This window comes from Parasteatoda tepidariorum, chromosome 8 (assembly GCF_043381705.1).
Source record: "Parasteatoda tepidariorum isolate YZ-2023 chromosome 8, CAS_Ptep_4.0, whole genome shotgun sequence".
In the NCBI taxonomy this organism is placed as follows: Eukaryota; Metazoa; Arthropoda; class Arachnida; order Araneae; family Theridiidae; genus Parasteatoda; species Parasteatoda tepidariorum.
The window spans coordinates 14977447-14992187 of NC_092211.1; the positions used below are offsets into that span (position 1 = coordinate 14977447).

At 26.2% G+C, this 14741-nt stretch overlaps 1 protein-coding gene and 2 long non-coding RNA genes across 8 annotated transcripts in view; 2 read left to right on the top strand and 1 right to left on the bottom strand.

The window, feature by feature from the left end:
* The window catches only part of LOC107450670 (uncharacterized), a 93823-nt gene extending 90365 nt beyond the window's left edge, over window positions 1-3458 (top strand). Inside the window, exons 7-8 of the long non-coding RNA XR_006225026.2 lie at window positions 2380-2446; window positions 3272-3458. This is a non-coding gene — a long non-coding RNA (uncharacterized lncRNA). The remainder of the gene's footprint in view (window positions 1-2379; window positions 2447-3271) is intronic.
* LOC107450669 (homeotic protein antennapedia-like) overlaps window positions 1-14741 on the bottom strand; it is a 327250-nt gene that overhangs the window by 231592 nt on the left and 80917 nt on the right. The window lies entirely within an intron of this gene.
* LOC122269180 (uncharacterized) overlaps window positions 7916-14741 on the top strand; it is a 55446-nt gene continuing 48620 nt past the window's right edge. Inside the window, exon 1 of the long non-coding RNA XR_006225031.2 lies at window positions 7916-8441. This is a non-coding gene — a long non-coding RNA (uncharacterized lncRNA). The remainder of the gene's footprint in view (window positions 8442-14741) is intronic.

A 14741-nucleotide genomic window follows, 5' to 3' on the forward strand; every position in this document is an offset into this window, starting at 1 on the left:
CTCTAATCCGATTTCTAACGCCATTATACCAAATTTAACCTAACGGAATATTCCAGGTTAGGTAATCTTTTCTGTAGGGTGGAGTACAGACTGGCTTTTTGAACATTCAGCGACATAAGGCTACCGGCGAAAAAGTCAGAACTTAGACAAGATCGTAAATTTGCGGCATTGACTTTTAAGCCGTTTTGTCTGCTGCTCCGAACGTTTTATTATTGGACGGGGTATAAATCACTACTCTCAATGCTAGTAGACATCTTCTTTAAAATGTATTGGAGAAGCTTTTATTGAAAGTTGGCTTCTTTTTCTTTTGTGTGTCCGCGAGCGTTGAAATTGGCGCTGTTTACGAAACTGTCTTATTGATGTAATCTCTTCATTTCGCATCAATAGAAATGGCTTTTTAAGTTGTTCTTCGCCAACTGGATTTTATTACAGTTTATTGACCGCCAAATTTAGATAGTGTTTGTGTTTTGCATTGCGTTGTGAAGCAAAAGATTTAAATTAATAGGAGGATTTGTCATATTTTGGTTTTATTGTATTATGTTTGAATGATTTGTCTTTTAAAAATACATTTCAATTTCTTTGTATGCAATTTAATTCGATGAATACTCATAGAGACGAATAAAAATAAAAGTTGCAACTTTGAATTTAAAAAAAAAGCAAAGTTGAGTAAAAAAAAAGCAACAAATTAATTTTTAATTCATACAAACATTGAAATTGGCTTGGTTTATAGTAAACCTTTTTCCTATTTGGTTTTGTGCCATAGAAACTGGTTTCTTAAATCCTCCTCACACAAGTTTTGTATTTCATTTCATGTAAAACATAAAGAGGGAAATACTAAATTAAATAAATAGATGTAAGCACAAATTTGAAATTTGATTGCGCTATTCAGACAATATGAAAATAACCCTTAATTTAATGAACAAAAGCGATGATTAGAACAAAAACGATGAAAAAAGCATGGTTTAAAGAATCATTGTCGCTCAATTTTTGAGTATTATTATTTTATACTTCAAATTTTCCCATTTTAGACAAATTTAAATAGAAGTACTAAAATAAATAAATATAAACACAAAGTTATTTAAATAATAATTTTTTTTACTGGAAAAACACCTTTCATTTTATAGAAAAACTTTTTATAATAAAGGCAATTAGGAAATTTTAAAAAAGAAAACTGTCACAAAAAGTTTAATATTTATCAAATCAGCGATTTATATAATCATAAAATTTTGTCAGACTCATTTACATATTAAGCAAAAACTATCTAGGATTTCTTTGAATGCCACATTTGATTGAATTTTGTTTTATAATAATAAATATTTAGAAAACTTCTGTTTTATTACACCTACATCTTTTTTATCCAAAGTATTAAAAAAAATTGAAATCTCAAGAAAAATTGTGCTCATAAATACTGCTGGCAGACATTAATTATTTTTGCAGTGAAAATGTGTTATAAATATTTTTAAGTGTTATTTTTATAATTTTATTACTTGCATCTAGTATCAAGCGCTTGGTTAATTAAGCATACATTTAGTAAATACAAACTTAAATCTACGCATGATAAATTTAATGTTCCAAAAATAGAATTTTTACATGAAAGAGTAATCCTTATTACAGCTTCATAGGTAAATTATAAGTTTACGAAATTTATACACACGCTGAGACTTTAAATTAAATCCAAAGAAAAGGAAGAATTTTAATCAATGTTCAAAATTTTTTAACTTTTATGTTTAAAATGAAGACATAACAAAAGGAACTTTAAGGGAGCAATATGAGCATAAAATAAATATATCGTAGGCTAAGTGACAAATCCCATTATTTGTGAACAATTCACATCACTTTACAATGAGCCAGGCTTATTAGAAAAATCCTTAGCATTTTTCCAATTAGACTGATAGAGAGCAGCGATGGCTCAGGGGATAGAGAGTTCGCCTTCCAATGAGGTGAATCGGGGTTCGATCCCGGCGATAGCTGGTCGATACGAATTCCGCATCCGGCTTGCATCGACCACAGTGCTGAAGTAAAATATTCTCAGTGGTAGACGGATCATGGGTTAGAGTTCCCTTGCCGTCAGGAAAACCGTGGTAGGTTCTCGTGGTTTTCCTCTTCATGTTATTTAGGGAGATTGAGTAATTTTCTGTTTCTCGAAAAGCATATTAGTTGTTTATAATGAGCCTAAGCAGAATCAGATTAATTAGTGACTTTTTGACTTTTCCAGTTTGCAAAATGGTGGCGATATTTGAAAAGTGCTGAAATTCCTAATTAGCCTACAACTTAAACATTGAAATATTCAACGAGAATGACGAATGATAACATTAAATTATTAAATAGTTATAAATTAACTTTTGTAATTTAATAAAATTTTGTTTGTCTTTTTTCTAGATTTGAAATGGGCTGACTAAACTTGAAGAAGACATTTCTATTATCTAAAGGTTTATTAAAGTGCCTGGTTGAGTATTACATAAAAACTGAAATATTTTTGAACAAAAAAATAAAAATGATACTTTATTATGATGCTTTATTTTTTATTGTAAATTGATTCATAACTTTAAACATATTTTTTAAAGTTTCCTTTGATTTTAATTCCAATGTATTATTTTATGTTATCAAAGTAATTGCTTAGATTAATAAGCATTTAAAAAAGGAATATTTGGTCAATACCATTGATTTTTTTTAGGAATATCAAAAAATGTCTACCGTAAAATTTTCCAGATCAAATTATGGTATAATGTAACAGCTCTTTGCATTTATCATCGGTAAAATCCATTTTTTACCTCAAAATATTATACAATAATTTTTGCATTGATTCAATGATTTTAGGACAGTTATTACTGTGAAAATTAAAGTATATCAGACCCCTTTATATGGCTGTGTAATATTCGAATAGCCCCCCAAAAATATTCAGAAAATGAAATAAAAATTAAAAATTTTTTGTTGTAAATTTTGAGGAAATATTAATAATCCAAGGATGGGGATAAATTTTTAATCAAGGTCTAAACATTAATACGACTCATACGAAATTTTTTATTCATAAGTGAAGATTTAAATTTTTATAAATTTTAAATTTTTTATTAAAATCCTTTATTTACTTTATTCACTGAAAATTTAAATAAACCGGTATCTAAACATACAAAAACTGAAAAAATTAATCACATTTAGTTAAATGTTACAACTTTCAAAAAAAGTAATTTTCGTAGAATGAACCGGAAAAAAAATATTTCAGTTTGATTATTTCATCTATTAAATAGACTAATGGCTTTGTTATAATTTTCAGATACATGCCTTTGATGATAGAAATACAACTGATGCACGTATGGAATTGAAAAACCAATTATACACTTGGACAATCAATTGGAAATATAGTAAATATGGTTATATATGATCGCGAAGTTTTAAATTCAAAGGTTCATCAGTGTAATATTTGTCAATATCAACTTTCTTATTATTTTTACTTATGATAACTTGATTTTTCTTATGCGATTACTTTTGATGTTGATTTTACTTATGTGTGATTATTTTACTTCTGATGTATTATTATTATATTATGTATTATTTTATTGTTATACGTCATGTTGGGTTAGCAACTAACTTGCCACCATTTTGTAAAAAAAAGTGTGAGAGTATTAATTAATCTCATCAAACTCAACTAAATGGCTAGAATAAGTTGCGTAATTGAGGTTAAAATTTACATTTTCAATCTTGGCGTACTAATCATGAGTGTTTTTTTTTTAGCTACCTCATCCTCTCTAGAGAAGGATGAGGTAGCTAATAAAACTTAATGATTCTGTTCTTTTTTTTTTTTTGTGGTATTACATCGACTCTTTTCAGGTGTTTTCTTTAACGTGCTTTTTCTGTTTTTTTTTTCTTCCCTTGATTAACCATCTTCATACACGGCACATATGTCGCAAGCAGCTTTTGCGGAACCTTGGTTAAGAATCACTATTTAGTACCTTAAGAAGAATTACTTAGTAGTAACTTATATTTATTACTTGATTACTTAGTTATTACTTCTAAGTAATTAACTAGTTACTAGTAGTAACTTACCAGTAGTAATTCTTAGCATTATTCAGAACCTTGATTAAAAATCATTAAAAAAAAACGAGTTGAAAATGCTCTTTTTTCTAAACTTATATTTTAACATTATATTTTAATGACCTGTAAATTAACATAAATTTTCTCGGAAAAAAGGATCCATATTTTCCGGCAGCACAAAACATCCTCTTTCAAGTAACTTAAAGCAATATTCCAAAAATATTTAATGGCAAACAAACAAAAAAAAGAAGAAAAAAAAAGGTCTGAAATTAGTAGCTAACTCAATATAATGTGCAGTGTTGTTTAGTATCTATATCATGTAGTATTGTGTAACATGTAATAATATACATTTTCCTATAATACATATTTTTATGTCTTAATTTGTTGTTTATATCCCTACAATTCTCTATTTTATTATTATTGAATATTTTCATGCTTTGTATAGTATATATTGAGATTATTTCAGTGCTTAACGAAACCCGTAGTAATTGCTTATGAAATTACATTATTTCTAAAAAGCTATCTGATAATTTAGAAACAAAACAATTGCAACTTATTCATAAAACTGTAAATAGCTTATGAGAATTCCATTATTTGAATGTTAATTCCTATTTTAAGTTTGACAAATGAAAAAAAAATTATTTTTTTAATGTTTGCATACATTGATTGCTTCAATAAAGTAATATTTACTAAATGATGCTCCATCCTTGACATAAATTCATCAAAAGGAAAAATTGTGGATACAATATCTTATTTTATTTTATTTTTGTTCTGATGACTTTCTTTTATAAATTATTTGCTCTAATTCTCCCATTTATTTTTAATTCTCCTAATGGGTGACTTTCCGTTTCCTGGAAATAGTATTTCAATGTAGATATGCCCTTTTCATCTAAAAATCCTGAATGTGAATAATCTAAACGAGATCGACCTACATTTAATTTTTTTTAATGATTTTAAATTGTTAAAATTAAAAAAAAATTGACGAGTGGAAAAATAGACAAAAACTATATTTTAATCTTCTTGGATTTTTCTGTGTATTATTCTATGCGCGATTATCGTCAAAAGTAGTAATACATAGAAGTAATGCTTTTTTATTGCATTAAATTCACAAATTGTGTATCCATAATTCTAGAAAATTTTTCAAAAAATTCATTATACAGTCAAACTCCGCTATAGTGAACCTTCAAGGGACTGAAATTTCGGTTCACTATAACTGGGAGTTCACTATATCCGTTACTCAGGCATTTTAACTAATGGTTCTCAAACTCCTCCCTTTTATTACACATTATTTAAATAAATGACTGAAAAATATTATGCAGTAGCAAAAAAAGTGTTATTTTTCATTACTCTTCGTCTTGCGTACAAAATAAATATTAGTAATATTTAGCTGATGAGCAATCCTCAACATCAGATATGGAAACATTTCCCACATCTCCGATAATTTTTTCTGAATTTCTGTTATTCCGCTTTTTAAACCTATCTAACCTGCCATTCGAGCACATAAAAGTAGCATCATAAAATCGCTTAGCGAATTCATCGACATTTGTCCAGATACTGGAAGATCGCGGCTTCTTCGATTTGTGAACAACTTCAGCAATGCTTCTTCAACATCCTTCTGATCTGCTTTTTTCAACTTTTTTCTGCCAGCTAAATTTTTTTCATGAGCAGAAATTATTAATTGCCTATTTTTCCATATGTTACAAACTGCAGATTTCGATAGTTTATGTTCCCTGCAAATATCAGCTTGATTGCATCCATTTCAATGTTTCTGATTATTGAGGGCCTTATCAACCGATATTAGTGTCCAACTCTTTAACCAATAATTACTCATTCCCTCTGACAGAAAATGCATAATGAAGCAAACAGAAAAAAATGCTTATCTCCACATTACCCTCTATAAATGGTTTTAAAAATCGGTATATGTATTTATTTTGAAGCAGAAATTTTAAAATTATTACAAAAAAAATGAGAGAAAAAATCAGTCGAAGACAGAAAAAAGTTCCCTATATCCAACTTCCTCACTTTTTTGGTTCACTATATCTACAAAAATCAACACTATATGTGTATAGCAAGGCACGGGACCGAACATTTCGTTCACTATATCCGGGAGTTCACTATATACCGTGTTCACTGTAGCGGGGTTTGACTGTATATATTACATTCATTTATATATATTACTTACTTAAATAGACACATGGACAGATTTTATGTTTTCAAATTCTGGTAAATATATTGCATTGATAAATTTTAGTTATAATTGTTAGAAATTAGTTTGAAGTAAGAAATATTAAACATAATTGTTTAAAAGAGAAAAAGTAGTATTTCAATATTTAAAAAGTTTTCATTTGTATTGGTTTAACGATATAGAGTTTATTATTCTGTTTTGATTTTTAAATTTAAACTAGGAAAAAGTTGAAAAAATTCATGAATTAAATTTCTAATTTGTATCTTATTTCAAGTGAGTTTTCTTTAACAACACTCAAATTCTGATTCTGATATGACTCTTTAGCTTGAATAAAATAACTGTTGGGAATATGAAAGATTTTATTCTTGTTCTGTATTTGTCATTTAAAAAATTATCGCGTCAGTGATACTCGGAGTAAGATTTGTCACATTTTTTTTAAATTTAAATATAAATTAAATAAACGTTGGAAAATCCTTAGATTAAAGTTCACGATCAGCATCATATTTTAAATGGAAAACAATGATATGCAGATTATTAGTCTGCTGCTATATATATGAGCAGCTGAATTCAGATATGAGACAAATCTGAATTTTATTTTCACTAAATTTGTCTCTAAGTATACGAAGATTATAATTTTACAAAGTTTCTGTTACAAATTAAATAATCTCAGGACACTGCAAAAATAAAATTCTTAATCTGTATTTGCTTTTTTTAAAAAAAAAACATGTGAAAACCATACGCATATTATGATTTTCACAATTTTTGCGTTGAAATGTAAATTTGATAAACATCGAGAAGTATCACAGGTGTAATTCCGAAACTATATGAAATCCAGAACAAGGATATGTATATCATGATTTTTTGCAAATTTCTGCGTTAAATTTCATAAAAATTATTGCTACATCATTTTTTCTTTTTTTAAATAAATAAAAAATAAATAAATAAGTGACATAAAACAGGAAAAATTAAAATTCTTATTATTAATTTTTTTAAAAAAAGATTCATGTTTAAGTCATACATGCGATCATAATATCAAGTATATGATTGTACTTGTGTGTTTTTCTTTTCAGAAAATTTCCGTCATAATTAATACTAACCGATACCCAAATCTTGAGTTGTTATTTAAAATTAATGGAATTTTGAAAATTTAGAAAATATTTCAAATTATTTATTATGAAATTAGATGGAAATCACATAAGATTACAAATATGGTCTGCAAATGTCCCTTGCCATGCCCCCCTCTGTTCAATTTTTTTTAATAAACTATTATTCCAAACTGGACCAAATTTAGTTATGATTTGTCAAAAATAATCATTTGTTAAAAATACCCAAATTCAATAAGCGTGGAAAAAAAAATCGAAGATCTAAACTTTTTGGCTTCTATTTTATGTTAAGAGAAACTATTTATAATAAATATTAAACAAAGCTTAAATCTTGAGTCCAACGCAAATTGTTATTTAATTAAAAATTAACAAGCTTCTTAAATTGAAGACGGAAAAGTCACAAAAAAAAAAATTTCAAAGAATTTAATTTCAAATTGTTTCGAGTTATTTGTTGACTAAACATATAATGACCTTGAACTAAGTTATTTTGAACATTTTATGGAATACACTATTATTTCCATAAATATTGCCTAAAAGAAAAAAATTAAAACTACTAAATAAAAAAATTATTGATTTTATTTATGAATAAAAAAATAATTTCTGTATAAAAAAACTAAGTTTCCTTATCTAGTTAATTTCCAAAAACAATGACATTAAGAAAAAAATCATAATCACTAAAGACACTAACTGTTGACAAATTTAAATGCTTGTTTAGGGGGTATGTGCGGGGAGGGAGCAGGGAACAGCCAGAAGATAAGGTGCAGTAATTTCATGTCCAACGACGTCATCAACAATATAGCTGTAATAAAACTGACACTACTAAACCCATAAACAGAGGGCAGCTTGTTTATGACTTTTTTCCCACCCCCTCTTCCCCGATCCTCCTCCTTTTTTTACGCAATTCAGTGATGAAAAGAAATTGTAAAAACGAACACGTGATTGCTTTGAGGGTAAAACGTCTTGGATTGAGGTAGGAAGAAAGAAATCTTAGAATTTTTATAATTATTTTTTTTTAAATGTTTTCTTGTGTTAAGAGATGTTTCGCGTTTATTTGAAATTAAGTTGTGTTACTGTCGATCGAATATTGTGGATTATTACTAAAGGAATACAATCAATACAAAAAGGTATGTTATCATTTATTGATTTTTTTTTTTTTGAAAATTAATAAAATAATCTTATTGAATTTTTTTTCAAATTGTCAAACTGTCACACAAAATTTCTGAAATATATTTATTAAAAAATATAGCAAATGACTCCCCTTCCCCCCCCAAAAAAAAAATGCTGCAAGTCGTTTTGTATGCTTTTTACTTGTCAAGAGATGATAAAAACTAAATAAATATCTTGAAATGTCTTTGAATATTTTATTTGTTATTCTTCAAACATTCTTTTCAACTGTGAATTATTTCTGAGCAATCAACACAGGGATACGTTACAATTTTTAAAATTTCCATCTATTCATAAAAGCTTTAAGGCAAAGAATTTTATTTTAATACCTAAAAATATATCCAGCTTCGCTTAATATCTTTTCCGGTATACAAAAATATTTGTTACTTTTGCTTGCTTAAACTGCTAAAATACAAAAAAAGTAAACTAATTAAGGAGACTCTTGTGAATATCAAATCTGTAAACACTGTTGCAACGACAGGTATGATGTCATACTAAAGAGTGAGAGTATATTGTATAATTTAAAAATGTTCGATCAATTCATCAAAACTTTATAGCAAATAATTTTATTTGTCTTTAAAAAAAACAGTAAGTATATTTAAAATATTTAAAAAATATTTTTTGTACCAAAATTGCATATAAAAATATTTGTTTCAACTAGTTTTTTGATAATTTTTAAAACGAAAATTCATACCATGGTAAACAAATTAAAGATTGTAATTAAAGTGTGTGAATGTTTCATTTTCTTTTTTGCAATTTTAAAATTATTGATTGAAGAAATTTTGTCGAAGAGATAACATTAAAAAAAATTTTCTCACATTTTTGCAATTTCAAGTATGTTTGATACGATTTACTTAATTTTGTAGAAGGTACTGTATTTGCAGTACTCTAAAGTATTGATATTTTAGATCCAACATATTGCAAATGTTTAGCTAAAAATAAAAATTCTTTGAAAATGTCAAAGAAAAATATTGTGAACTATGTATTGTAGAAGTAAAATACATATAATTATTCGTTTTGATATTATCATGTTATCTAAACGATAAATATAATTGAAAATCTTCTGAATACTTTTTTGTTACTCAGGGAAATTGAAAATTTTATTTTACATGTATGTCTTAGTGTATCAATTTTTTATATTAAAAATGTATCTCTTTGTAGACGTAAATTATTAATATTATAAATTATCGATTGTTGTTCGGAAACTTCTCCTTTACAGCTGAAAATGTATCAATTGAAAATATGAAAGATTTCTTAAATTTGGAATCATCATTTTGAAAATGTTAGAATGAGTGATGTCGGTGATTTTGATCAAAATTTTTCAAATTTTTTTATTATGTTATTGCCTAAAATTGGACGCTTAATATTTTTATATCATTTTTACCTGTATCATATTTTAACCTGGATCTTATTGTTTCATATTAGAAAAAACATGTTTATTTTTAATAATTGTGTCAGTTATGACAAAAAATTTTAATTTGTTTTTTGAGTTTTCATACAATTGTTAACATTGTAAAAAATTTATACAAAAATTTCCATATCATTGTTACAAAAAGCATCAGTCACAAAGGATCTTGAATAAGTTTTTACCCATATTTCATTATTTAATTTACTAAAGAAATAATGAATAATACTTCAAAACGTTAATTTAGGTGGATTTAAAATAAAGTAACAAGATTAAGAATTACGACTTATCTTTCTTATCGTTGTCTACCTATTATTTAGATATTTCTTTTGTTCATTTTGATATTCTTTATATTTTAAGAGGTTGTAATGAGAAATAATTATATTTGATTTAAATAATTTAACAGCACATAATATTTACTGTTTAACTTGCGAAATATTTTGCTTATTTAAATGACATCTCATGTTATGTATGCGTGCTAATTTTTGCAATATATGTAATTTAGATAACTTAATAGATAAATCAACACATAGTTTTAAACCAAGTTATTTTAATGACCATAAAAAGTTTTTGATTATTACATGATTTCCAATTTCTTATATTCAGAAAAAAATTAAGCAGAAGATTTTATATTCAGAAAAAATTATTTAAACTAAAATTTATCAATTATACATTTTAATTTATTCATACTTTTTAAATCAAAATTCACTCACCTTTAAAAACTCACAGTAAAAAATGCCTATTTTGGATATTTTGATTTTGTAAGCTGAAGACTATTTGTAGAAGTAAATAAAAAACTCTTTAATTTATGAAAGTAAAATTAGAATTTTTGATGAAGTCAGTAAATAATATAATAGTCAATAAATAAGATGAAGTCAATAAATAATAATAAAGATCTTACGAGGCGAATGAAAAATTTAACTGTTATTAAAAAAGCTACCTACCTGTAAATAATACCAAGAGCAGTTTTATATGAAATAATTTGTTTGGAAAAATTTTACATCATTTTATTGGCCAAATCCCTTCACTTTTATTTTGAATTCCTTTTACCTTTTTATGTTGGCCTAGTTGTCTTATTTTTTTTAAATTTAAATTTAATAACGTGCATAATCATTGATATATTTTATTTATATCAAAAAAGCAATTTTGGTACTTTTTATGGATTCAGATTAATAATTTTTGAGGTGAAATTTTTTCTCTTCGAGAATAACTGTTATAATTTTTATAACTGTATATCGCATGTGCTATTTCATTTCTTATGTTTTATACATGCATTATTGTGTTACGTCGTAAATAATTTTCGGTATTTCGTGTAACCGTTTTCGGAATTGAGGAAATTTTTTTTTAACTATTGACTTATATCTACAGTCTAAATAAGCTTTCTCGAAAATAATAGTAAAAATCAGAAAATAATTGAAATATTTATTAAAAAAAGAACACGCGAAATATTTACAGTTTAACCTGTAATGTAATTTAATATTTTTATTTATTCTAACGAAATTGAATATTTTTAAAATTATTAATTAATGCAAAAATTTTATATTTAAGTTAATTAAAAAGAACTTTTAATTTTTTATATATTGTTAACAGAAAATATAATTATGTAGCATATAAAAGTATTGCTATAAATATTGTCTCTATTAACAGTTATCTCCAACGAGGTTAATCTTTTGATTAATTAAAAATAGCAACAAAATTAATAAAGGAATAGGAAAAGGAAAGTTAAATACAATATTGAAAAAAAAAAAACACTAGTTAAAAAAGTATTAATCGTATGTTATTTAATGACTATACAATAAATGAAATTTATCGAAATCTAGAATAATTTAGATAGCACAAGGGTTCTAACTGTTACGCCCAACTATATGAAGTTTAACAAAGTTCTTTTTCGTTTATTCTGAATTAATTTTTCGAAAAAAATATCTAATTTCATTTAAATAAATATTTTATTTCTAATTCTCGGTGCATTTTCTTATGTATACTTTCAATGCTCAACCATAAATAAAATTATAATCAGTTAATTATTCTGTCTTGTATAAATTAATATAATATTCCATTCAAGATTTATATTTTGTTGTATTCAGTTAATTTTTAATATAAATATAAAAAGAGTAGTGTTTTGGATTTGGGCTAGAATTATTGTTGCTGAAAATAGTATAAAATACTTAAAACAAACCATTTTGTAACAATCAAACCATTGAATGTTTCTTTATGATTAAAGAAACTGAACATTGCAACATTAGTTACATCAATAAAATTATCAAGTCAATTAGAATAAAACTAACATGTCATGAAATTATTATGCTATTTAAATGAGGGAATACTCTTTTTTTTCAGTTTTAATTCGTAATTCTAATATTATTTTCAATTGCATGTTTTTTACAAAAATATTTTTTACTTTTCAGTTATTCAAAATACTTACTTATTGCGGAGGTACATAACAAAAATATAGTTCTAAAAAAATCCAAACCCAGTGGGATTACTTTAAATAATGATAGAAAAATCTTGACACAGTATTTTTATATTTGGCATATTTATTGTATACTATTAATATTGTTACTCAAAAAAAATTTTTTTTGTTTTTGTTTTTTGTTTGTTTTTGTAGGTGAGAATTCAAATAATAAACCATATTGACTCAAATGAACGATATTAATCTTTGCTTTACCACACTGCATAAATATTTCATATGAATCATGGATTTGCAAACAAAAGCCCGAAAAAAAGCACCTCATTAACTATTATATAACGATTCAATTCGGGCCTCAAAATTCAAATTTAATTAAATTAAATAATTATTTGAACATGATTAGATATTTTTTTGAAATTTAATTGATGTACAATGTTTAAAATTTCATGTTTTCTGAAAGAAACTTTTCTAATTTTTTATCCAATAATTAATATGCAAAAATATTGTTATGAATAATGTACGAATTAATAATAGTCTGTCAGGGGCTTAATCCTTTCATAAGTTAAAAACATTAACAAAAATTATAAAGCATTTAAATTGAATAAAACTAAAAAAAAATTTAGTTAATTTTTTCGTCAATAAAAAAATTCAGGAAAAAGTTAATTAAAAAATTAATAAAAAATTAGTGGGTGAAATATTTCTTTGTTTTGTTAAATACATTAATAAAAATTATAGAGCATTTAAATTTAATACAACTAAAAAAAATACTAGTAATTGTTTTTGCATATTTGTTACATCACAATACAACATGAGTAATTATTGAAATTAAGAAAAATTTTAGAACTACTTAAACGTTCTAATCATTTTGTTCAGTAGTATGAATTGGAAAAAGTTCCTTTCTGTAAATTTTAATTCATATTAAGTTATTAAATTACATTAAGTTATTTTTTGAACTAATTTTATTCGAATAAGCATCAAATTACAGGAAATTTGGTGTCCACGGCCCGAATTGAAATGTTTTTAGATTCATCTAATTAACTACGACATGCTTTTTTCCTTGTGCTTTATAAATGTGCTTCTTCTTTCCGGTATTTCCTTTTCAGTCCACCAATTTATTTTTACTAAGAGAAAAAAGAATGTACTTAAAAAATATATGTGAACATGTTCTATCAAGTATAAAATCCATATGGTGCTTTATTTCTCACGAAAAACCTGTTCAGTATTTTTGCATGAACTAGTTCTGTCATATTTATCACATATACTGTTTCTGACATAAACCATTTCCCAAATGTCATAGAAAAAATAACATCTGTTTCGAAAAAAAAAAGAAATGATTCTTTGATCTCTGGCATACGCATCTCCCTTAGTTTGGCACCACTGTAAAGCGTATCGGAGCGTGGGTGGGGGATAAAAAATAAAATAAGAATGGGAAGAAAAAGAAAAAAAAACAGTAAGAAATAACATTCCACTCGCGTTATTGGATTCGAGTCTAATCCAATTCGATTATCCTGCAAAAGAAAATGGAATGCTACGGAAGTGTCCCCCTTCACCTAATGGTGTCTGCCACCTGTGCCTTTCTCCAAAGTCATTTTGAAATCGAAACGGGAGTGAGGGCAGCCAGTTCGATACCTAATAACGGCCAAAAGAGTATCGATCCTTTCTTCGAAACGATCTTCAGATGGGGCTAAAGAAACTGTATTAGATAGCCTCTAGGGGGATGGAAAGAAATAGAGAACTTGCCAATATCTAAAAATCACAAATCCATGCTAAAAAGAAGAAAATAGGAAAACCTTTGTAAAACAAGAATAATGTTTTTTATTTAACATATTTTATTTAATCCTTATATTGCCTTTATAAGTAAGTGAGTAATTTGAACTTTACTCTAAGGAAAATAAATTCAACTTAGAACCAAATTAGGGTGAAAATTTGTGGTAATTTTAACTAAGTGTAAAACTAAATCGTATTTCCGTTCGAGTTGAATCATGGTAACATGCGATAAGATTTTATTATTAAGAAGTACAATAATATGCTCCAACTTCTATCCTTATTTACTAAACTTAAAATGTTGTAACAAATTAGAGAGATATTATAGTTTAATACTCCATGCTTTTTCTAACAGTGTATATTATCAAAGTAGACGTGATGGCTCAGTGGTAAGGTACAGGGAGGCCGGAGGTTCAAATTCCAGTGGTGGCATGAAACCTATTCAGCATATATTCGATGGGTACTAGCTGGTCTGTGAAGTAAAAGTGGTTTGGGCTCAGTACCGAACATTCTACATGAAATTATAGAACCTTAACCTCTATAAGCCCCTGACCTACAACAGGATGTTGCGGCAACGTTTTACTTTATATTAATAAACCTTTTATTTTAAAGAATATTTTAAAGTATTACATTGAAGTAAACTTTGATGTATTGGTTGCTTTTCAAGTTGAACCATAGTATCTT